Here is a 26,954-nt window from a genome sequence, read left to right as displayed (position 1 = left end):
CCTTCGGTTTATTGACTTGGCTTGTATAACCTAAAACTTAGGCTAAGTTGGATAATATTTTAAACACCTACATCACTATTTTCACCTGTGTGCAATTATGGTATTTATTTCATTAATATTATGATAATTATTATAACTGAGCATTGTTAACTTATAAGACCCCAACAAACAAGCATTGGTTTTGTGTAGAGTTATACATTTGTTAAATTCACGTTGTTTCCTTTCATGATGTACACGCCTATTCTTTGTTGCTTTATTGAGTATTTAGATATAGCCTAAATTTCTTTACCAATTAAGCTCATTAAAGACATACATAACTGTCCCATGCCAAGATATATTGGTAGAATTAGAGCTGTCAAAATGGTTCATAACCCCTTTGATTTATTATCTTGACATGGATCACCCAAAACATAGGTTAGGTTTGGAGAATACTTTAATAATCAGCATTATTTAATGCACTGTTTATTACTTTCATATTCCAAGATGTAATTGAAGCATTTAAATAAAGCATCATACATTAAAATTTAAAGTTTTACCACTAGAACAGCGGACATGGAAAAGTGATTTGAAAATTCAAACAAATTCATCTTACGTTAAAATCTTCAAAAAAATAAACTGTAGACTTTCCCGATATATCACCAGCATTTCTCCGGCTCGCCAAAATCCATTTCTCCCTAGTTTTAGCGTCTTTGGAACATGTATAAACAATTTGTTTGGTATGGTATGCGATGTGCTATTGCACATCGGAACTCTACACCGTTTATAAGTTTTCTGCCTCACTGTCTGCGCAGGATTCATTTTAAGTCTAAAATATACCACGCAGATTATTATCCGATGTATAGACCTCGAATTTAATAATACTAGACACTAACGTAAAGTAGAAATTCGCGAAGTGTATCCTGCTTCTCACAGCGCACTACGTGTTATTTCGTCTGCTAATTCAGTCAACCTGTACGATGACGTCAGACCAATGAGATCGCGTACTTGCGTGACGTGACATTTTCGTAGATTTTTATCATGTTTGGAATTATTATTTGTACATTCTGATCACATTTTTGAATTCTGCATGAAATTTTGAATCAGATTAGCATATTTTTAATTAAAACCCCGGATCATGCATGTTCCCTATTGCAGTACTTCATCACTTAATGAAGGTATTACACAATCTCACAGGTCGTGCAAAATATTAACACGTCTGAACAGCACGGAGACACATTAGCTAGTGGGTAAGTGGTCTCCTGTCCGATTTCTTTTGTAAGACAGAGGAAAAAATCAAGAGTGGGAGTTAACCACGCCTTCATGTCGGGGGTCACTTCCGTAAAAAGCCGTTTGTCGGCGTTGATCTGCATATCAAAAGATAGCTCTGACCTTCCATATTTTACTGATCGAATCTTATTCTCTTAGGATCGGCGGTTTAATTATAATCGCCAAAGCGTCATTTACCACTTGTGCAATGATTGACTTACGTCTTGCCAAACTCCAGGATAGGCTCACCCCGCCAGACCTGTGACGACGTTCTGTAATTCTCTGCACCGATCCAGATCACGTAATCAATGATAAGTTGAATAACTGGAAGATGTTTCGTTGTCATCTTTAACTAAATAATTCCTTGATCATGACAAGCTCTTATTCATGAATATTAGATGCGTAAGTCAATAATCACATGATTCTTCTTCTTATTATTAATATTGAAAATTCTGAAACAAATGAAGGTTTTGGTTGGTATCACTAAAATCACCAACAAATATTTAGGGAGTTACTTCTTCCTAAGTTAACCCGACTTATAAGCATGGCTCGCCGGCTGTCACATGACCTTCCACTCCTTCCAACTCACTCACACTGGAGAGAGAAACATCCTAGTTGCTGGCTAGCGTATGACTCGCCCTTGTCATTACGCGCACATAGCCTCTTGTCCTCTAAAGTAGCAGCGCATCGTTCGTATACCGTGCAGCGCTGTGGTCTGCTAGCTTTGCGGCTAAACGTCGTAGAATGACGCGGAAAACGGCATATTATTGATATGGGATGTCACGATATGGTATCTAATTACCGTGAACGGTCACATTACGTATACCGAATTAGTCGTCGGGAAATACAGCGTATGTAAGCCTTTACGGAGAACAATCCCAACATTTCCGTGGAAGGTTTATAAATCATACATAATGAGCAGGCCTATATCATTATGACCAATTTTTAAATAAGACATGCAGACATTACATCACACACAAAGGTAATATCTAAAACCAACTCAAAAACTGTCGTTGAAAACTAAATCAGTGTAATGTATAATTTGGAATGCCATAAACAGAGATATTCCTTCCGCAGACAAACATAGATGGAAAATAAATAATGCAAGAGATATTTTAAGATTAAAATCCTAAAAATGTGGGGAGAAATTTACATTCAGTTAATTCTGAATACTAGAATGCCGTAAGTTCGTTATATTTGTTTTTCATTTACCTTATCTATAAATGCAGTTCTTGGGGATCATCATGATCATTCGCTGGATTTTCTGAAAACAGAAATTTCAGAACAGCATATTCCTAAGTAGCTTTTGAAGAATTTACTGCGAAGCACCAGTACTATGCGCAATGTCATATGCCCTTCCTGCGTCCAGGTAGGTCAACGTAAAATAATTTCCCAATCAGCTTTTCAGGGGTTCTTGCAGTTGCGATCTTTATTTTTAACGTGGGATCCGAAGAAAACTTTGATGCGTCGATACGAGGTTACTTATTTTCAACTTGGTGCATTATTTATTCTTTTTACCTTACCGATGGACGTCTCCATCCGTCTCATCATAAGGATATTCAGTCAATTAAAATCTTAACTGCTATTCCTTATTCTAACGTGACATTCATAAATAAATCCTCAAGTGAGGTTTTCTTAAACGAGCATTATTTATTGATAAGTAAATATATGAAGTAGTGAATAAAGAAATAAATCTGAAAAGAACAATAATGATAATATTACCAAAGTGCTTGTTACACTGAGTACGTGCAGCTGAACAGCTGATCTTTTAAAACATAACAATATAATCCTGCTTGCTGTCATCTCTCACTCATGGTTAATTAAATTACGCTATTTGCTCTTCTTAAATCTCATAAATAACATCTCTCAGTACTGCCTACCCTTTAAAATACATCTTTCATTTGCAAAAAGACATGTTTCCTATCACATTTACACTGGATTCGAATCATTCATGTTCCACTATAAGTTCCTTATAAATGATCTAAATTTTAAGTATCTAATCTTCTTAAGGTGGATTTCAACTAGTATCCTTTCTTTAATATCAATTTGAATTTGAATCGGAATTTCATCATGAGCTTTTTAATTATTTAAGTATCGGAAAATTCGATACGTTTCTTGTAACCTGCCGCTCAAAATTCGCTGCCACAAATCTGCTATACGTAATTTCAATATCATACCTAAAATTCACATATTCAACACATGTACAACGTTAATAAGATCGAATGTGTCATGTCTAGCTATTTACTATCTGTGTGCTGTTAAAATGTGTTAAAGCTCTCAATATCCTAAGATATATCACATCACAAAATCACATGCTCTCTCTTGTGTGCCACTAACATAAATTATTTCGTAGCTTTCAACCCTGACCTGGATCATCCTGAAGACTGTAGCTCAATATAGGGTGACTAACCAACTTCATAACCTTGTATTACATTATTTGTTTATAATATTGAGGTTATCAGGTGACTATACTCCAATATCTTAATTCGTATTTCGGCTTGAGGACGTTGAAAATGTGGTAGAATGCCTACTCTCTAAGACAACAACATTTCTTATACATTCATGGGCGAGTATCATCCTATTGTACCTGCATTACTACTTAACATATTCCATTTATTCTTCCTTACGACGATATATACATCTTCATGTACTTCATATTCCATACTAGCAATTACCCGCGGCTTCGCTCGCGTGGATTTCGTAATTTGATCAAAGTAATCGTTCCTCGGCATTGTACTAACACATTATCTGAGAATTCCTAAAGTATAAAAACTCAAGCCATTTCATTTACAACAGAAGTTCTTTGTAAACCATCTCTGTGGTGATATCTCTTAGGGCTAAGGCGACAATGCAACATAGAACTGTACATGTGAGAAACAGTCTTCTCTCAAGTCGAAAAATAAATACATGATTCTTTATTTCCAAATACCTATTCCCACATCTGTCTCAAGTCGAAAAATAAATACATGATTCTTTATTACCAAATACCTATTCCCACATCTGAAACATCTTCAGTTTTTGAGATATACATAAGTATCCCCATAAAAATAATTCAACCCCTTGATCAGTCCTTCCCCCAACCTCAGCCCAACTAAGCGTATTTTCCGGAAACAAAAAGACAAGCTTCTTTATTTTTAAAGGAGATTCAAAATACGAATTTTCACGTCTGTAACATGTTTAATTTTTAACATATAAGTATCCTCATAAAAATAATTTAACTCTTTTTCATACCCCAACTTCGTACCCATTAAGTGAATACCCCCTCCCCAAAAGTGCGTGTTTCTCTATTTTTAAAGGAGATTCAAATAACAATGTTCACGTCTTTAACATAGTTAGTTTTTGGGATGTAAATATCCTCATACAAAGAATTCAACTAATTTTTAATTTATTTACCCCCCTTAAGTGGATTTTCCGAAGACAAAAGAACACGTGTTTCTTTACTTGGAAAGAAGATTCCAAACACAAATGTTCATGCTTCCAACATCTTCAGTTTCTGAGATATAAGTATCCTCATAAAGAAAATTCTTCTTCTTTTTCACCCCAGCCCGCTAAGTTGTTTCCCACCTAACCCCCCCAGCCCCCCAAAAAACGTGTTTCTTTATCGTTAAAGGAGATTCCAAGTACTAATTTTCACGTCCGCAACATCTTCAGTTTTTGGGATATAAGTATCCCCATACAAATAATTCAACTAATTTTTCAATTAATTCACCCCCCCCCCTTTAGTGGATTTTCCAACGACAAAATATTGCGTGTTTCTTTACTCTGAAAGAAAATTCCTAATACAAATTTTCCTGTATATAACATCTTGAGTTTCTGAGATAGAAGTATCCTCATGAAAAGAATGAAACTCATTTTTCAATCCACCCCCGCCCATTAAGTTGGTTTCCCACTCCCCAAATGTGCGCGTTTCTTTATTTTTAAAGGAGATTCCAAATACCAGTTTTCACATTTGTAACATTTTAGTTTTTTGGTATACATATATATACATTCTCATACAAATAAGCCAACTAAATTTTCAAACCCTTCAAACCCCCCCCCCCCCCGTTACGGGATTTTTTAGGAAACCAAAGAATACGTGTTTCCGTATTTTTAAAAGAGATTCCAGATACCAATTTTCACGTCCGTAACACGTTAAGTTTTCGAGATATACTGTAGATATGCTAATTCCAAAAATTCATACCCTTTTTCAGTTCCCCTTAAGTGGATTATCCGGAAAAAACAGATTCTTTACTTTTACTGGAAATTCCTAATTCCAGTTTTCAAATCTGTAATATGTTACGTGTATGAGATAATTTGCAGATATAATCTTTTTTAAAAATTCACCCCGTAATTCACTCCTGTTTACCGCCTATTCATCGGATTATCCAAAAACACAAAAATACGTATTTCTTTATTTTCAAAGGAGATTCTAAATACCAATTTTCATATCTGTAACATCTTCAGTTTTTGAGATATAAGTCTCCTCAACCGCTTTTTCCCCTTTTTCACCCCCCTTAAAGGGATTTTCCGTAAGGAGATTCCAAATACAAATTTTCATGTCTTTAAACTGTTCAGTTTTCGAGATATAGATACACTCATTTTAAAAATTCACCCCTCTTTTCACCCCTTTCCCTTAGCGAGCACCTACATTGCAGTATGAATGTATCCACAAAATTTCATTTTTTTATGTCCAGTAGTTTTGGCTCGGCGATGATGAATCGGTCAGTCAGCCAGTCAGTCAGTCAGGACAAGTTATTTTATATATATAGATTTCTCTTCAATCAATTCTTCTGCCCTATAATTACTGCAATTCATATCATAACTCTTCTTAATATCGACTCTACATTGCAGGAGTATTTCCCTCGACGTATTACTTGCTTCTATTTCCCTTCATAACAACACAGGATCTCTTCTTTCTTTCTTATTACCTTTACCCTGTCTGACAACGTTACTCTTCCATAAACAGTCTTACTAAACATAACGTAGAACCTCTATGATATTCTTTTACTGACATCTATATTAACCTTGGCTATGATTTGGGATCTACAAACATTCTCGTAATGCTCTCCTACGGTATGAACTCCGTTCGTAATGCTTGGATTCATTTATACTACGGTCACTACATGGATTGGCACATACGTTAATCGTGAGAGCTAGGCATGTCAAAGAAGTTAATTTCATCGATCACAACAGGCACAATGATTATTTCACACTTTCAAAAGAAAACACATTGAATTCTATCAAACGACATAAATATCTTAAAATAAGAAATTTGTCTCACTTCCTCCGCGATGTTGCGACGGACTGGTCTGCTGTAACAATGCCAGCGAATCTTGCGACTAGCAGCGGCACGGCGGGTGACAAATGGGCTCTCGGCTGATCTTCATATGTTGGATCGGGCAGCTCTGAGTAATCCATTTCCCCCATGTGGGTAAAACTTCTCCATGATGTTCAGCTCGTTCATGAATATACAACAGATGAATTGGATCAAATAATACATCTTAATGAAGTTTTCTCTATCAATCTTGCAATTGATTAAATGTTAGCACTTGTAAAATTTATTCTGGTCTCTAATTTAGTTTAAGTGATTATTTTCTCAACTATTTCCGTAATTGAATAACGTCTGCGTAAATTTACTCTCTTAATATGGGCTACTTTATAGCTGATAATTAACTGTGATCCTTTTCTTCTCCGTGCGGCGATTGTGAAGGCGTATAATGCTCTACTCTTCTCCCAGTTTTCTAAGTTGTACTTTTCATGGAAAAGCGTGTTCTTCTTCCTTCTTTGAGAACGGATATCGCTAATTTGGCAGGCTATAGTCTGAATGTTTGGATTGTCTATAAAATAGTGGTTAATTTTTTCTACTGTTGTCTCGTTTCAATAATCCAAATCTCATTTCTTTGTCTTTTGCACGGCCAGGACGATTCTATGTATTGAGTTATTCTGCTAATCTGGATTTCTATGACATTTTATGCTTATTTACTCTTTTTGATGCCACCAACGATTATTGTATTTATTCCGATATCCTTAATATTTCCACTTTAGGGATAGCGTCATGGTAGAGTCACTTGAACCATTCCTACAGGCAGATACTACCCCTACATTACGTAACACTCCTAGGAAAAACGTAATTTTTACAACACGAAATATGCTGTGAAGTTCCTTGAGATCATGTTATCTAATCAAAGCACATTCCAAAATATACAGGATGGAATGTAACTGATGTACAAAATTAGCACAAGGGATCTTGGAGAGAGGATCACAATGCCATGTCTGTGGCTTGCACCGTTACGCTAAACTGGGAGAAATGTGACGAGCTGCTTGAATAAGCGGTATGATTCTAGCTGTTAGTGGAGAGAGTGGTGGTGGTGGTGATAGTGGTGATTATTCTTTTAAAAGGAAGTACAAGTAGTCAACCATCCTCTATAACACTAATCAGAGAGAAAAAGTGGAAGGGGTAGGACGATTCGAGAAATGAAGACATGGGCCAAAGGAAGACAAGGGCCATGAAGGGCGTGAAAATGAAAGACTCGCTAGAACTTGCAACCTAATAACGTCGGGGTAGAAAAAAGCAAGAGTTGACCAAGTGAGGTCGGATAGGGTAGATTAAATCGAGGAGCCTGGCATAAGTAAATGGAAGCAATGCCAGGATTCAGCTAAGGGCCCTCTGGCCGCCACCCCACGCTCTCATGTTAAGAGCCTCTAGGGCACGTTTCAGTCGCCTCTTACGACAGGCAGGGGATACTGTGGGTGATATTATACAGCCCCACCCACAGGGGGATCAGTGGAGTGATGGCGTGTAATAACATTTTTAGAATAAGTTTATGTGGTGCTTTTAAAAGCAGGAAGGATAGCAAAGTTGGAATTCAAGAGGACAATTTGGAGCAAATATTTTTTTATAGGGAAAGGAAAATGTTCGATATATTTCCAAATTCTCTGAAATTTGAAAAGTCTAGGTAAACAGCGGATGGGCAAACTGCCACTTCGGCTACGGCGCTGAGTACAGATCAGTGGTGACTGATTGATGGTTTGACTGATGGGTCGCATGCGGCACGATGCTTAATCCAGTCGGTCGCTAGCGGCACAATTTTTGCGTGGTCGCATCCGGCACGATCGCTTCTGACACTTAACCTTGCCGGCTTCCTACTACAATAACACGGCAGCCGGGTATCGTTTATAAAACAACAATTTTTATCGTGCAAGTATGAAACGGCTCGAACACTTCGCTTCCTGACAATAGTGTACCCGGCATCGGTTACCAGACAGACGGGTAAGTGTGAAATTGGCCTCATTCGAGGGATGTACGCTAGTGTCCAAAAGTTAAGCATAAGTTACGAGTAAGCAAGGCAACAGGAAATAGACCGCAAATCGTTCGACATATGCACCTACCAAACTTACGTGTTCGCTCTGTATAGGAAAGGAGTGTTCCCTGCTTTGACTAGCGGCGTAACCGCAAGGTAAACAAAAGCAGTGCCTGCGCCCCATATTCCCTCAGTTGTTTTTGCCCTGTTATAGTGTGCGGAGTGTAGCCTCGTGGTGAACGTGACAACATAATGGCACAACGACGCCATTTGGACCCCGTTCTTCAGGGTAGAATACTCGGCCGCCTGGAAGCAGGCCAAACACAGACCGAAGTCGCCGTATCCATGAATGTGCCACAAAGTGTCATTTCCAGGCTTTGGAGACGATTTCTGGACACAGGAGATGTTAGTCGTAGGCCAGTACCAGGTCGACCAAGGGTAACCACCCGACAGCAGGACCGATATCTGGCCTTAATCGCACTACGAAATCGGAGTGCACCTGCAAGACAATTGTCGGCGAAGCTTGCGGCCGTCTGAGGGGTTGCCGTTTCCCGGCAAACTATGTACCGGAGGCTCGGAACAGCAGGGCTGTTGGCCCGACGTCCAGCGGTGTGCGTCCCGCTCCAGCACAGAGCGGTTTCAGACCAGCTGCTAGTAAAAACCCGTATACGGTTCCTACAGTTTCTCCGGAAAGCTCGTTGAGAATGTGGTCTGCAGCTGAATTATATAGAGTGGGCGAGAGGCGTGAACCTTGTATTACGCCATTAAGTAATTTAATGGGCTTCGTTGTAGAATGATTTACTTTGCAGCCATCAACATTGAAACTGGAGGATTGATGAAGGTAGGCATGTGCATTTCACAGATGAATCTCGCTTCAGTTTGCAGAACGATTCCCGTCACACATTAATGTGGAGAGAACTGGAGAGTCGATACAACCACAGGAACATAGTGGAACGTGACCAGTATGGTGGTGGTGGTGTCATGGTGTGGGGCGGCATCATGTCGAATGGCCGTACCTGCACATCTTCATGGGTGGTCCGAGGAACACTGTTAACGCTCGGAGATACAGGGATGAGGTACTGCGACCACATGTTCGACTCTTCAGAGGTGTGGTTGGTGCAGACTTCCCCTTAATGAACGATAATGCTCGACCGCACCGCGCTGCTCTGGTGGATGAATTTCTGGCTGGGGAAGACCTTCATAGCATGGACTGACCAGCGAGGTCTGCGGGTCTGAATCCTATACAACATGCCTGGGATGCGTTGGGGTGGCGAATTGCATCCTGTCAGGCTCCACCAAGGACCCTCCAAGACCATCGCATTGCCCTTTCGGAGCAATGGGATTGACTGCCACAAGAGATCTTGGACCATCTGATAGATAGCATGCCACGTCGCTGTGAAGTATTTGTGGCCGTTAGGGGTAAACATACACCCTATTAACATCATATTTTGTTGTGGAAAACATTGCCAAGTTTTGTTAGTTGTTGTTAAAGGTGTACCTTAGCTATCAGAACCTTTCTGACACTGGTTTTTTTTGACAAGTTGTGTGACATATGGTGCGTGATTCAGCTTCCGTTTGTTCAGCAATCCGTTTGACATTCCTATCAGGCGGTATGGCCTCATTTAGTACATACATACATACATACATACATACATTATTATTATAGACTGTTATGCCTTTCAGCGTTCAGTCTGCAAGCCTCTGAGAATTTACTAAACGTCGCCACAACCCTCGATTTGCAACTAGTGTTGTGGCTTCATTTAGTTCTATACCTCTTATCTTTAAATCGTTAGAAACCGAGTCTAACCATCGTCGTCTTGGTCTCCCTCTACTTCTCTTACCCTCCATAACAGAGTCCATTATTCTCCTAGGTAACCTATCCTCCTCCATTCGCCTCACATGACCCCACCACCGAAGCCGGTTTATGCGTACAGCTTCATCCATCGAGTTCATTCCTAAATTAGCCTTTATCTCCTAAATCCGAGTACCCTCCTGCCATTGTTCCCACCTGTTTGTACCAACAATCATTCTTGCTACTTTCATGTCTGTTACTTCTAACTTATGAATAAGATACCCTGAGTCCACCCAGCTTTCGCTCCCGTAAAGCAAAGTTGGTCTGAAAACAGACCGATGTAAAGATAGTTTCGTCTGGGAGTTGACTTCCTTCTTACAGAATACTGCTGACCGCAACTGCGAGCTCACTGCATTAGCTTTACTATACCTTGATTCAATCTCACTTACTATATTACCATACTGGGAGAACACACAACCTAAATACTTGAAATTATCGACCTGTTCTAGCTTTGTATCACCAATCTGACATTCAATTCTGTTGAATTTCTTACCTACTGATATCAATTTAGTCTTCGAGAGGCTAATTTTCATACCATACTCATTGCACCTATTTTCAAGATCCAAGATATTAGATTGCAGGCTTTGGGCACAGTCTGCCATTAAGACCAAGTCGTCAGCATAGGCCAAACTGCTTACTACATTTCCACCTAACTGAATCCCTGACTGCCATTTTATACCTTTCAGCAGATGATCCATGTAAACTACGAACAGCAAAGGCGAAAGATTACAGCCTTGTCTAACTCCTGTAAGTACCCTGAACTAAGAACTCATTCTACCATCAATTCTCACTGAAACCCAATTGTCAACATAAATGCCTTTGATTGATTTTAATAATCTACCTTTAATTCCATAGTCCCCCAGTATGGCGAACATCTTTTCCCTCGGTACCCTGTCATATGCTATCTCTAGATCTACGAAACATAAACACAACTGCCTATTCCTCTCGTAGCATTTTTCAATTACCTGGCGCATACTGAAAATCTGATCCTGACAGCCTCTCTGTGGTCTGAAACCACACTGGATTTCATCCAACTTCCTCTCAACGACTGATCGCACCCTCTCTTCCAAGATACCAGTGAATACTTTGCCTGGTATACTAATCAATGAGATACCTCGATAGTTGTTGCAATCCTTCCTGTTCCCTTGCTTATAGATAGGTGCAATTACTGCTTTTGTCCAATCTGAAGGTACCTTACCAACACGCCACGCTAATTTTACTACTCTTTGAAGCCATTTCATCCCTGCCTTCCCACTATACTTAAACATTTCAGGTCTAATTTCATCTATTCCTGCTGCCTTATGACAATGGAGTTTATTTACTATCCTTTCCACTTCCTCAAGCATAATTTCACCAACATCATTTTCCTCCTCCCCATGAGCTTGGCTGTTTGCAACACCACCAGGATGATTTCCTTTTACATTGAGAAGATGTTCAAAATATTCCCTCCACCTCTCCAGTGATTCCCTGGGATCTATTATGAGTTCGCCTGAATTACTCAAAACACTGTTTATTTCCTTTTTCCCTCCCTTCCTAAGATTCTTTATTACTGTCCAGAAAGGTTTCCCTGCTGCTTGACCTAGCCTTTCCAGGTTATTACCAAAATCTTCCCTTGTCTTCTTTTTGGATTCAGCAACTATTTGTTTCGCTCTGTTTCCTTCATCTACGTACAAATCCCTGTCTGCCTCGGCCCTTGTTTGGAGCCATTTCTGATAAGCCTTCTTTTTACGTTTACAGGCTGCTCTCACTTCATCATTCCACCAAGATGTTCGCCTTTTCCCATCTTTACACACAGTTGTTCCTAGGCATTCCCTTGCTGTTTCTACTACAGCATCCCTGTATGCCACCCATTCACTTTCTATATCCTGAACCTGCTTACTGTCTACTGTTCGAAACTTCTCACTAATCATATCCATGTACGTCTGTCTAATTTCCTCGTGCTGGAGATTTTCTATTCTTATTCGTTTGCAGACAGATTTCACTTTCTCTACTTTAGGCTTAGAGATACTTAGTTCACTACAGATCAGATAGTGGTCTGTATCATCGAAAAATCCGCGAAAAACTCGTACATTCCTAACAGATTTCCTGAATTCAAAGTCCGTTACGATATAGTCTATTATGGATTTGGTGCCCCTAGCCTCCCATGTGTAGCGGTGAATAGCCTTATGCTTGAAGAATGTATTCGTAACAGCTAAACCCATACTAGCACAGAAGTCCAGCAAACGCTTCCCATTCCCATTAGCTTCCATATCTTCCCCACATTTACCAATCACCCTTTCGTATCCTTCAGTTCTATTCCCAGCTCTCGCATTGAAATCGCCCATTAGCACTATTCTATCCTTGCTGTTCATCCTGACCACGATGTCACTCAATGCTTCATAAAACTTGTCAACTTCATCCTCATCTGCACCCTCACATGGTGAATACACGGACACAATTCTTATCCTAATTCCTCCCACTGACAAATCTACCCACATCATTCGCTCATTTACATGCCTAACAGAAACTATGTTGCGTGCAATGGTATTCCTGATAAAGAGCCCTACCCCAGACTCTGCCCTTCCCTTTCTAACAGCCGTCAAGTACACTTTATAATCTCCTATCTCTTCCTCATTATCTCCCCTTACCCGAATATCACTTACTCCTAGCACAACCAGATGCATCCTCTTTGCTGACTCAGCCAGTTCTACCTTCTTTCTTCCATAAGCCCCATTAATATTGATAGCTCCCCATCGAATTCCATTTCGTTCGCCAAGTTGTTTCCAAGGAGTCCCTCGCCTGTCAAATGGGAGTGGGACTCCATTACTCCCATAGGTCCGAGGCTTGCTTAAAGTGTTCTGAGCTCGGTTAATTCATGAAGCAGGATGCTGCCCTACTTGCACATAGTCCAAGTGAGGATCTCTCCTCTAACGGGTTATGGACCACCGGTGAATTGTATTGTCCTAGCCGCCTGAGCACAAGGAGGGCCACGACTCAGAATATGTCCGAGATGCCCACTCCCATTCCATAGCAACTGGTATCCCGTCTCTCAGGACCACTTACTAGGCCACTCAGCCGTTGCCCATGGTTCACGAACTAGGACGTGACTACAGTAACCCACAAACATGAACCACCCTCATTTAGTGATTATGTTTAAATTTTGGACACTAGTGTATTTACTGTTACATATTTCTTGTTTTTTCTTACAATTTGCTTTACGTTTCACCGACACAGATAGGTCTTACGGCGACTATCGGATAGGGAAGGCCTAGGAGTGGGAAGGAAACGGCTGTGGTTACGTGCCAGAAGTGACTGTGCCGGATGCGACCACGCTGATATCGAGCCGCTTGTGACCGAGTGGATTAAGCATCATGCCGCATGCGATCATCTGTCAATCAGTCAGTCAGTCAGTCAGTCAGTCAGTCAGTCACCGCTGATCTGTATTTAGGGAATCGTCGAAGTGACAGATTGCCTATCGGTTGTCTATCTAGTCTTTTCTTAAATTAATTCAGAAAATTTGGAAATAAATCGAACTCCCTTGGTAAATTATTCCAATCCCTAACTCAATTTCTTGTGTATGTATGTTGGGTATTCAGCCCGAAGACTAGTTTCATCCTCTACAGCTCCGTCAACGGCTGTAATAGATAGCCTAGGCTTCACTGAAGAGGCATACTAGGGAAATGAGGAGTGATGTAGTTTCCCGTTGCTTTCCTCACCGAGCCAGTGGTTGCTATTACATACCAACCTGCCAAGCCCAGTGAAATGCATGCACCAGCCGACCCTATGAGTGATCTTTTCACATCATTCATAGCAGGGACTGGCTGCATAATGAATGACATTACTAGCATAACTCATACTTCGGTCACTTTCACATTGTCAAAGCAAAGAATGAGGCTGGGACAGGTCAATGAACGTAACATATTTATTCTAGCCCGTACCAGAAGATATAGTGCACTGTAAACACTACATCTCGCCAGCAAAGGCATACTCAATTTCCTATAAACGAATATTTGCCTCAATTTCTCCCTTTCCAAATTCATCTACATATTGTAATCTTTCCTACTTTTAAAAGCACCCCTCAAAGTTATTCGTCTACCGATTTCATTCCACGCCATCTGTCCACTGACAGCTTGCAACATACCGTTTATTCCAGCAGATCGTCTCCTTTCTCCCAAGTCTTAGCGTAGCGGTGCAAGCATGAGACCTGAAAATTACGGCATTGTGATCCTCTGTCCAAGATCTACTGTGTTAATTTGGTGCATGAGTTGCCTTCCATGCTGTATATTGCACCCGCTCACTTCCTGAGTCCCAGACTAGCATTTATCTCAGGGGTGATCAGTTCGAAATCGATAAAAAAATTTATATGAAGAAAATCAAATTATATATCGGCGCATCAAATGAACACAGGGATGAACGGGGCATACAAATTAAGGTTACGGGGGACGACTCATTCATGGATACAAATTTTTGACTCCACAATAGGACTGGGAAGTGACAACTTAAATTCCATGGGCATACTGGACTAACTACAATAACAAAGATATGGAAACTCTTTCCTATTGAAATTGCAATGAGGAGCAATTTATTCACTTATTTGCATACTACACATGATGACAATTTTTCCATTGGTCAACACCGCATCGGTTAGTTTAAAATCTCTTCCTTGCAACTTGACAACACAAAATGCCTCGAGGCAGTGGAAATATATGGTACGTCATATTCTCGATATTGGTGCTGCACCTGCTTGCCATTGTTCCGGAATACCTACTTTTTCACTTCCTTGTAGTCATTATTCTGTTGTTGTGAGCTCTAGATTTAATCCTTTTAGATTCTGACCAAGAAACATTCTCCCCATAATGACAAGCTTAACTGTGGCGACGCACAATCGCGATATGTCTAGCTTATGTTGAAATCCTCCCGTCCACACAAAACTGCCACTGTATTCCATTTAATATTCCTATATATCTGTATTTATCTTATAAAAATCAAATCATGAAACTAGGGCCTATCTCATCCGGGTACATTTTCCTGTTGCTCGGTAAAAGAAATCTTGTGATAATCATGAGATTTTTTTGCTATATCCGCATCATACTTTCATCATGATTTGATTACTGCTTTCATTCCTTTTCGATGGTGACTGATCTCGTACCGCAGATTCTGGTTATTGATTCTCAATTCTTCATTCTCTCGTTGAAATAGGTGGATCCTGTTAACAAAATCTTGGACATCGCTGTCGGGCTCTCCGCACTCTGGGCATGGTCTTGCTTCTACTTGCCTATGGACCAGTTGGACTTCTTCTTCTCTTCCGTCTTCTTCTTCATCATCCTCTCCTTCGTCCTCATCTTCTTCTTGGTCATCCTCTGCTTTATTGAAACTCTCTCGTTTTCCTCCTTGCTCCGAGTTGTCGTTCGTCCTCGAATCTAGGGGCGTTTGGATTTAGCTGGCTACTATATTGATAATGTGACAACGGCGCGTTCCTTTCCCCGTTGCGACCACCATTTGCCTCCTTCTTCCATTTGTCTTCTAAATATTGCTTGGTCTCCTGATGTAGCTCCTCCATAGTTTGTATCTTCGCCTCTATGTATGGTTTCCAATTGTCTCGGTCCCAAACACTACATGGCTTGTCATCCTTTCGGTCATGATTTTGGATTGCCTCCTCCATTTCCTCTTCTTCAGCTCATCGAGGTACTGCTGGGTTTCTGGGTGTCGATCCTCCCCATTTCTACGGTATCCCTCCGTGTAATGCCTTCTGTTATTCTGATTTCTTCCGTGGTATGGCTGAGTTTCGCTCCTTCCATTCCGATATCCACGGTATCCCCTTTCGTCATGGAATTTATCATGCTTCGTTTGCCAGTTGCCTTCCGCAAATCCTCCTCGATTATTCCATTGTCGAGGTCTCCATCCTGGATCATACATCCTCTCGGGTTCTGGATCGGTACTCGTTCCTTGACTTCTAGTACTGATGGTTCTAGTTTCCGTCTGCCTCTCGACGTTATTTATCTGCTGCTCTCTAGGCCTGGGTTGCCTCTGGTTAGAGTGATACGTGGTCTGATCTAATTGACGCAACAGAGCTTCCGCTTGTACTGCCGTCTGAATATTCGACGCAATCATCATCCGCTGGACCTCAAATGGCAACTGCTTCCCAATAGCGCTAATGAGTTCTGTCTCACTGACCGGATTGTCTAATTCCCGCATCTTATGAAATTGGGCTACGAAATACTCTGAATATTTAGTTGGGGACGATGTTGAATAACGTCTAGAATACAACTCCAACCTAAGATCTTGCTGTTCTTGGATACTCCAGAATTTTTGCAAAAACGCCTGTCGGAATCCCATGAAATCCTCGAATGTGTATAAGAAGGCCCTGAACCACACTGCAGGTGCTCCGTCCAAAAACTTCTCTACAGTTCGTAATTGCCGCTCCGCCGGAATTTAATTTTCACTAATATAGTTAGTGATCTCGCGGATGAAGCCTTTAGGGGTTATATGTCCTCGAGCGTCGTATCTAGGTGGTTTGTCGTCTGACATTTTGATGACGTGGACCACAGATGTCGGAAGGGCATTTGATGATGATGACGATCCGTCTCCTACTTCAAACTTAAGTCCGGTCGTATCGGTTTGTGACATGCCTTCCTTTTTATGAAAGCCCTGATTGTCTGGGGTCTCGAACTCTCGGCACTGGAGATGGAAGTCCTGAACTGACCCTGGCTGTTCTAACCTGGACTTGACCTGTTCCAGATCCTTTCAAATTTCTTCCAGCCTTTCGGTATTACTGTCTGACATTTGCTTGGACACTGAATTCTGCCCCGTGTGGACCTTAAATTGTTCCACTATTCTGATCTCTGTGTCAGCGATCGTCTGGCTTTGTTCCGCCAACCCATAAGTTTTTCTGAACAATGCTATATTTGCCTCCTCACACTGTGTGAGTCTACGGCTACGATCTTCCGAATTCGTCTTTATATCCTGAATTTCATTTCTGAGACCGGCTACTAGTACTAGGGTACGAACAGTTTCACCTCGTAACTCATCGATTCCCTTTTCGTGCCTGTCCAAAGTACTTGCAGTATGTGCACCTTTACTTTCCACGTGGCTTCGGATGATATCGTTTTCCTTGCGACATTCACCCCTCACCTTTTCGATGTGCGCCTTTAAATCTTCGCGGGCGACCAACCTCTGAGCTGAAATCTCCTGAATACTGGCCTTTAATTTCTCCTTAATTTCGTTACGTTCTAGTAACGCCTCATCCCTGAATCGGTCAACCTTTTCATTGACACTAATAATTCAAGGGTCGATATGCCCTTTTAATTCGTCCTTAGCGGCATGACACGCCTCTTGGACTTGGGTCATTCGGTCCCGTAATTCCCGTCCTAGTGATATACTGGCGGCATGAACCTCAGCTATTTGTTCTGTGAGTTTTATTTTATTAATTTCACATGCGGCCTGTACCATATCGGCTTTATTTTCCAAAGAAACACTAGCGGCCTGCACCTTGTCCACTTTAATTCCTAATGAACTATTAGCGGCATTTATTTGTTCCGTCTGTTCCTGTCTATTAGCCTCAATTATACGCTCTAGTGAAACGCTCGCGGCCTGAACCTTGTCCACTTTACTTTCTAGCGCACCACTAGCGGCCTGAACGATAGATGTCAGTTCCTGTTTAGTAGAAACACTAGCGGCATGAACTATAGATGTCAGTTCCTGTTTAGTAGAAACACTAGCGGCATGAACCTCAGCTATTTGTTCCGTAGTTATAGCCGAAACTCGCATCACATCTTCCAAAGTGAGAGCTTTCACCTCTCCCTGTCCTTCTAACTGTTCACCTTGGGGACGCTCCCCACCTTCGTCTGACATTATATCAAATGAGAAAAGAGGGCCGATCAGCCTCTCATCCTATCGCACACGATTACGACAATTTTGGGTCTAGGCCCTATCATACGGTTATATCCTCGTTAATATTTTCTAAAAAATTTTAAATTTCCAAATTCAAAACCAAAACAATATTTTTCGCTTTCACATAGCGAATAATTTATATAACGTAATTCAAATTTGCATATTAATTGACCTCATGTGCTTGTTATGCCTGAAATTCAAATCATTAGTCACTCCAGACTATGACAACAACAACAATCGATAATACAACGATGAAAAACTTGAAGTCACCTGTCTTGAAATAATTTACACTTAGCTTACATAGCTCCATTATCCTTTTATTAATACTTGAATCTGGTTCTCAGTCACATATTTACCAAATACAGTATTCCTAATAAAATTTTGCCTATATAAAATTCCTGCTCATGGATAGTTACATTTATGTGGAGTCTCACTAAATAACAATCAAATTTTCATTTCATAGAATAGGGAATTATTAATTTAATGAGCCTTTATAGCAATAAACTACTATTGTATAATTATCAAGTCTAGCCCCGTTCGAAACTAACCATACTTTAACATGAATTACTACTTGACATATCTAAAAGCACTATTTAACTTAACCGTGATGCGGTCAAAATTTAATTAAATATCCCGATTGGGTTAAACATCTGGGCCTATCTATAATGCAATCGGGCACTGAGCTGGTCGCTCATGATATCGTCGCTAATACAACAAAAAGTTCAGGTTTTTTTTGCGTAAAAAATACAAAGTCACACATTGCTCAAGCATGATGCAATAGGACTTTCACGTGGAGCGCCATGATGCACCCGCTCACTTCCTGAGTCCCAGACTAGCATTTATCTCAGGGGTGATCAGTTCGAAAACGATAAAAAATTTATATAAAGAAAATCAAATTATATATCGACGCATCAAATGAACACAGGGATGAACGAGGCATGCAAATTAAGGTTACGGGGTACGACTCATTCATGGATACAAATTTTTGACTCCACAATAGGACTGGGAAGTGACAACTTAAATTCCATGGGCATACTGGACTAACTACAATAACAAAGATATGGAAACTGTTTCCTATTGAAATTGCAATGAGGAGCAATTTATTCACTTATTTGCATACTACACATGATGACAATTTTTACACTGGGACACTTCCATCCTGAAAAATAAATGACATACTACTTGGATTTGCCTCACTACTCTGGTAGTGTAAACATCTGGTGAATTCGCCCCAATTGGTTACTGGGGATCGAATTCACATCCGTATGAGTGGACGTTTCACCGCTGGAGATCTTCTTTCGGAGACGAAGGCATGACAGTAACTTTTTACCGTCATCTCCTCGTTCCGTTTGGACATGAGACACTTCCGGTATGTACATTCTGGTGAGCCGGACACCCACCGTGGAAATATTATCGCCTCGGAAAAACGGGAATTTATAGTACGGACAAACTCTAGCCTATTATTTCCAGATTCACAAACATGCCAGGTAGAGTTCATTAATTCAAAGCCTATTTCAATATTTACACTTGTCAATACGACAAGACGTACGGAAAGGTTCATTACTATGCTCTGACAATGAAGACATGTGCCGTCCGTGGGTTATTTACGTATCTACCGCTAACAATCTCCCCGTGAAAACATAACATCTGGTTCTGAGCAGTTCGACACAGGACGACTGTCCCTATCATATCCTCCTATGATCATTAAATAATATCATTACCATTCTTTATCTGATCATTATCATATTCTGTGATTACCATCAATTATTTTATTATTATCATTAATTTCAACCATAATCCTATATTTGATTATTATCAGTTGTCATCCGGGATGATTATATGCCAACCCTCGCCGACGTTTCAAATGAAGGGTCGTTCTTCCTCGTAATTTATCCGCACAATTTAATGATCAGCTTCCTAATAAATATTATTATTATTATTATTATTATTATTATTATTATTATTATTATTATTATTATTATGATATTCGTAACAATGAATCATCGCCCTTTAAATATCTTAACTTCCTTTCATCATAATTACTATTCTCAAAATACTATTGCAAGTTCTTCATCTTCTGCTACTTCAACTTTTCATTATTATTATTATTATTATTATTATTATTATTATTATTATTATTATTATTATTATTTCACGTTTACACTACCGTTAGCGATATTTATGGTTAAATGCATAAACGTTTACAATTTCAGTCTACTTTGGCACTACGCAATTGATTTAAGACAAGATTCACTTGGAGTATGATTATTATTAATATTATTGAAAATGGAAAGATGATATTTTAATTTCCACTCTTTAGAATTTAGTCACATATGTTAAATCCCGTTATGAACCACTATGATCTGCTTTATATCGGTCGGGACAACACGGTATTCGGGACCGTACCTTCAGTTTCGTACTGCCGTTAATTTATATGGGGACACACGTCCTTCCAAGACACATCTCACAACCTATGGCACATCGCGGCTGGGCAAATACCTCCAATGTCGGCGATTGCTAAACTATTCCTTAGAATTTGAAGTCCATTTCCTTTTATTGGAACTCTTCAAACATTTAATTCATAAATTAATCCTCGGTGCGTGGATTCTGCCACTAATAACACCGGAATATGCATTTTATATCATCTTAGGCCTTGAGATTCATCTATTTCATCATTACAAACAACACGGCTCCATTTATTTCACGCCCGATTTTCGTCCCTCAGGACTTCCAACGCTAAATATGGGCTCAAACCACTCTGGGCTTTTAACATATCGTGACCATTCTAATTCACGTGCCTCTATTGCTTTTAAACAAATTTTAATGGTTAAAATAAAGTCCAAACGTGAAATCAACAATTTACGTAAAATCAAACTGACTACGCGAATTAAAGTCTTCAACGCTACATGTCATCTCCACATTGATTATTATCTTTGCACTGGCTAACTCACGAAGCACTGTAATTATTATTATTATACTTTAACTTGCAAACGCACAAATATTATTATTATTATTTTACTTTCCTTTGCCAACTCACAAACATTTTTATTATTTCTTTCTCGCAAACACACCGAGCATTATTATTATTATATAGAACTTACAAACGCCCATAGCAGATGGAACATTATTATTAATAGTGGAAATCGTAATTATCGTAACCCGTAATCATCCTCGCTATAATACTTCAACTTCTCGCTCTTATTATTCTCATAAAAAAGTAGCTTCCTTTTTATTCTTCTTCTCCTTCTTCAAATATTCTCATTATTATTATTATTATTATTAGTTAAAATCTCAAATTTTTCATTTCAACTCCCACTATCATTATTATGTCCGAAATATAAAAAAGTAAATTCTTCTTCTTCTTCTTCAATTTTTTATAAAATTATTATTTTAATGACCTTCCGTACGCAACACAAATTTTACATCCTCTGGCACTTTCATAATCTGGCTGTCTGGTAGAAAATATTCCTAACTAACATACAAATAATCACCGCAGTGATTGAAATCAAATAAATGGGTTAGCACAAAAAGGAATTTAACACTTGAAATGAACTTAAGTCAAAGTATTACAAACAGCATGCATTAATTGAAAGAAATATATCCCATTTTTACATTATATACAACAAACAAATACTCAAATTAATTAATCTAACCCATTATTACGTTACTATAAATTAGTTCGTCCGTCTAACAAAAAATAAAATCATGGATTCGGGAGGCGGACCATGTTAAGTAACCATAATTAATTTACACTGGACCCCGTTTAATCGCGATAACATCCCCAAATATTAAATTTGAGTACTCATTCCTATGTAGAATTCCATAGTCTCGTAGCGGGAGATAGGCCTCACGGCCCCATGGTGATTTACTCGTCCATCATGTCGCACAATATAAAATTAACACAGCAAAACACTTCTGTGCGATTACCCATGATTAACACCTTATTACACTATTTTATACAAGAATACTAATAAAAAAACACTTACAGGTGCGCCTAGACCCCTGACACTCGCACCATATATTCTTCATATAAGCGCGAAACACACGTCGTGACACATTACGACGAAGTGTCGTTCATTTGAACCGGCGCGTATCGCGTCTTCAACCGGCACTTCCTGGTTTATTTCTAAGCCGTCTTGATAATCGCCTAGCTCCTATAGTTCCCTGCTCGGATAGTTATTCACCGTCTATCTTGAGCTATTTACTTCAGGCTCCGCACACTGCCTTCCAAAGGTACTATCGGCGTTCCGTTAGTTATTTATTATTGAATCACATGACATTTATTAAATTCAACATACAGTTGTACTGATTATTTACACTCGGTACTATGGATAATCTCACTGTTCGTCTTCATTCTCCTAATAACTCACGCACTTTCAGCTCTAACTGACTTCGAATGCGTCCCGAGGTACTGACTTACAGAGTCAACGTGTCAGAGTCTCAACTACTTCATACGACTTAAACGACTGGTGACCGATAACAACTGGTGACTGGTAAGAACTGGTTGATGTGAGGTCCCACTACTGGTTATTTATGGACGACATGGTTTCCCGCCGGGATCATCCGCGGTCATCTCCTAGGGAGGGGGGTTGGTTATCCTAAATTGGCATACGCAGGTGGATTTTGATCCCTTGCTTTATCCTACTTAATAAACTGGCGATACACATTCATGTGTCGTATTCCGAACTCATATCGTTCGGTGATCATGGAAATATCACTTAATTCCTGTCCTCCACTTTTCGCGCGCTAACTCGGCGTCCCTGATGGCGTGCTCATCTTGACCAATGGCGAGATAGCGTGTGTCATTTCCACGATTTCATTACTTTAATTTATTACGATTACAATTAATCAACATGGGAATGATATCCCAAAAATCCCCTCTATTCAATTATGTGGTTGGAATAATTTAATTATTGTTATCGGAGAAGCTAACTGGAGTTCACTCTGAGTTTTTCTTATGTTGGTTTATCTGCGGGCCTATGATAAATGTGTCCATTGGTCAACACTGCATCGGTTAGTTTAAAATCTCTTCCTTGCAACTTGACAACACAAAATGCCTCGAGGCAGTGGAAATATATGGCACGTCATATTCTCGGTATTGGTGCTGCACCTGCTTGCCACTGTTCCGAAATACCTACTCTTTCACTTCCTTGTAGTCATTATTCTGTTGTTGTGAGCTCTAGATTTAATCCTTTTAGATTCTGACCAAGAAACATTCTCCCCATAATGACAAGCTTAACTGTGGCGACGGACACTCGCGATATGTCTAGCTTATGTTGAAATCCTCCCGTCCACACAAAACTGCCACTGTATTCCATTTAATATTCCTATATATCTGTATTTATCTTATAAAAAATCAAATCATGAAACTAGGGCCTATCTCATCCGGGTACAATATATAATACTGGAATGAGGTTTGATTTTGTAACATAATCTCACCAAACTTCAAAATATCTTAATAAATGCTGCCACTTCTTATGATTACCTAGAACGTTTTCAAATTTTATTTTTTAGCGCAAGACTTATAGTGTCGGGAGGTCCGAGGACATGTTCGGCTCGACAGATCTGTAGCTCCTTTTCGCGGTACACCCCACGGGATTGAGCTACACGTACTATTGTGTCAGTGTGTTGTGTGTGGGTGTAATTGTTCGGGTTAGGAATGGGAAGGAATTGGTCGTAGCCACGAGAAAGTTACCATCCTGGCGTTCGGCTGCACATGAAAATGGGAAACCACGGAAAAAGCATCTTCGAGGATGGCCGATGCGGATTCGAACCCAGCCGTTTCCCGAAATAGCCGTAACAGGCAGTGCCGTAACGCACTGAGATAACTTGTTTGGTAACTTCTCCCAGACATGCAAACGCATCTCTATGTATGGGCATGTTGTAGGACAAAACGTAAACGCATCACCATATTTAGTGTTGTAAAAAACGACCAGTTTCCCGCAGTAAATTCCTCAAAATCAACTTAGGAAATGCTGCTCTGTCATTTCTTTTTCTCGAAAATCCAGGGACTGAACTTCATGGTCCCAAAGAAAGGCGTATATAGATAAGGCAGTTGAAGCGCTGGACTTCTGACTCCAGTTTGGCAGGTTCGATTCTGGCTCAGCCCGGTAGTATTTGAAGGTTCTCAAATACGTCAGCCTCGTGTCGGTAGATTTACTGGCACGTAAAAGAGCTCATGCGGGTCTATATTCCAGCATCTAGGCATCTCCGAAAACCGTAAAATGTGTTAGTGAGACGTAAAGTCAATAACATTATTATTATTATTATTATTATTATTATTATTATTATTATTATTATTATTATTATTATTATTATTATTGTTACCGTGTTATGGTGGATCAGCAGAGGTGAAAGAAGGTGCGGGCTGGAATGGGTCTAACTACAAGTCCGAAAGATGCATTAAAATTTCAATAAAGGTTATATTTTCAAAACTTAACAATGGTAACATAGAATTTTGAGCGTACAACAAATAACAACAGTTAAATCAGGTACACAGCAACTTTACAAATTCTGGGCTACAAGCCCCAAAGACTGAGCTCCCAGCTCACACCCACAATAAAGGGCAGAAAACCCCTTCGTTACATGGAGCTCTTGCTCCCGCTTAATAATGTCAGGCCTCCTAGAGGCACCTTCCAACATACCAGAAAGAGCTGACCTGCTCTCGATTTTTACAAGCCTTATCAAAGGCCACAACAACCCTTACTCCTAACTGCCCTCAAGGCACACATACAGTGAAACAGGGGTATTTAATATCCAACCTACAGGGCCTTTGCATGAAGAAAACAAAACATCAGGATGAATTACTGGCCCAAAGTACGGAAAGAACTGGAGGCGTGAACTTGCACTCCAAAATACACTTTTTAAAACCTAAGTGGCTCTAGGCCGATGCGCAGGGGCTAATCCCAAGCTAGGGAGGTGACCCGTATGAGAAAACTTTAATACATTATAGAAGAGAAGAACGGTTATGAAAACGTTGTCACCTCCATTACAAAATGAAAGGGAGCTCAAGAGGGTAAAGCACTCTCTACCCCGACTTAAAGTTCAAGAAAACAGAAGTTTAGCAAGAAAAATGGTTTACATGTTTAGTTGTTTACTTATTAAAGATTTCGAAACCTCCCCGAGAGTTACACTGCTCAGCTAGCAAGAAATGAAGATGTTAAAAGGCCATTACCTCGTAGAAGAGCTGCTGCTTGAAGAAAGAGGCGCTTCCCGCCCCTGCTACATATCCACACACAGAGTTAGATGGAATACGAGTGGCCCCGAGACAAGAAAATCAGCAGTTTTTATACCCTTGTGGAAAATTCGAGACCTTTCAAGAATGAGTAGACACACTCCCTAAATTTTTATTGGGTAGCTAAAAGTTACACATCAACATCGAAGAAGAAAGACACTATTGGTCAAAAATTAATTAAATTCGGGATTGGCTGAGTTCAAAACTGGCGGACAGAAATATTAATATTGCCAACCCCAAAAATAAAAGAACAAAATTTAGTAAAGACAAAACTTAAGAATACAAAATGTCTTCAAGAGAGTTCATTCCATTGCGCCAGAGTGTATTACCATAGTTTTTTTTGGTAGAGACATCTGTTAGAGAATGTTCACACTTCTTGATCAATGAAAAACAAAAGCAAATCAAAAACACTCAGTGACCACTTCTGATAGCTAGTAGCGTTAGTTCAGTGGTTAAAGTTCGGGGTTTCTCCAGCAGAGAAGTTTCAATTGGCGCAAGATTTGAACTTGCGTCGCGTAGAGGTGTACCGCCCGGTACAATTATTATTATTATTATTATTATTATTATTATTATTATTATTATTATTATTATTATTATTATTATTATTATTATTATTATTATTACCGTGTTTTGGTGGTTTAGCAGGGGTGAAATAAGGTGCCGGGGTGAATGGGTCTAACTACAAGGCCGAGATATGAATTAAAATTGCATTAAAGGTTATATTTTCGAAAACAGCAAATCTTAACAATATTCACATAGGATTTCAAAGTTTAATAAATAACCAAAAATTCAACAAATAACCGACAATCAAGTACAAGACCAGTAAAAGCCAAGATTTTTAGGCAATTTAACAATCTGGGCTTCAAGCCCCTAGTTTTACAATTCCTGAGCTCTCGCCTCACAAACACATATTTACCACAGGGCAGAAATCACCAAATAATCTGGAGCACTTGCTCCCACCAAGCAATGCCAAGCCTCCTAGAGACACATTTCCAATACTTAAAAGAGCTGACCCACTCTCAGTTTTCTGAGCCTATGAAAGGCAATACCAGGCTCAACCCAAAATTGCTATCAAGGCACCACTTACACAACATGAAACGGGGGTATCTTGTACTCAGCCTACTGGGCCTTAGTAGAAAAATAATAGGTTAAGTTAATGGCCCAAAATACAAAATGAATGGAGGCGTGAATTTGCACTCCTACATGAAACTTCATAAAACCTAAGAGGCACCAGGCCGATGAAACAGGGGCTATTCCCAAACTATGGAGGTGACTCGTACACTGAATAAATTTAACACATTAAGGAAGAGTAGAAAATCGGTTACAAAAACGTAGTCACCTCAAATCAAAATAAAGGGGAGCTCGAGAAGGTAAAGCACTCTCTATCCCCGATTTACAGTTAAAGATATGTGAAGATTTTACATAAACAAGAAGAAATTTACATTTTTAAGAGATAGGTTACATGGTTTCGGAC

This window comes from Anabrus simplex, chromosome 2, assembly GCF_040414725.1.
Source record: "Anabrus simplex isolate iqAnaSimp1 chromosome 2, ASM4041472v1, whole genome shotgun sequence".
NCBI classification, from domain to species: domain Eukaryota; kingdom Metazoa; phylum Arthropoda; class Insecta; order Orthoptera; family Tettigoniidae; genus Anabrus; species Anabrus simplex.
Note: the sequence above shows the minus strand (reverse complement) of the source record.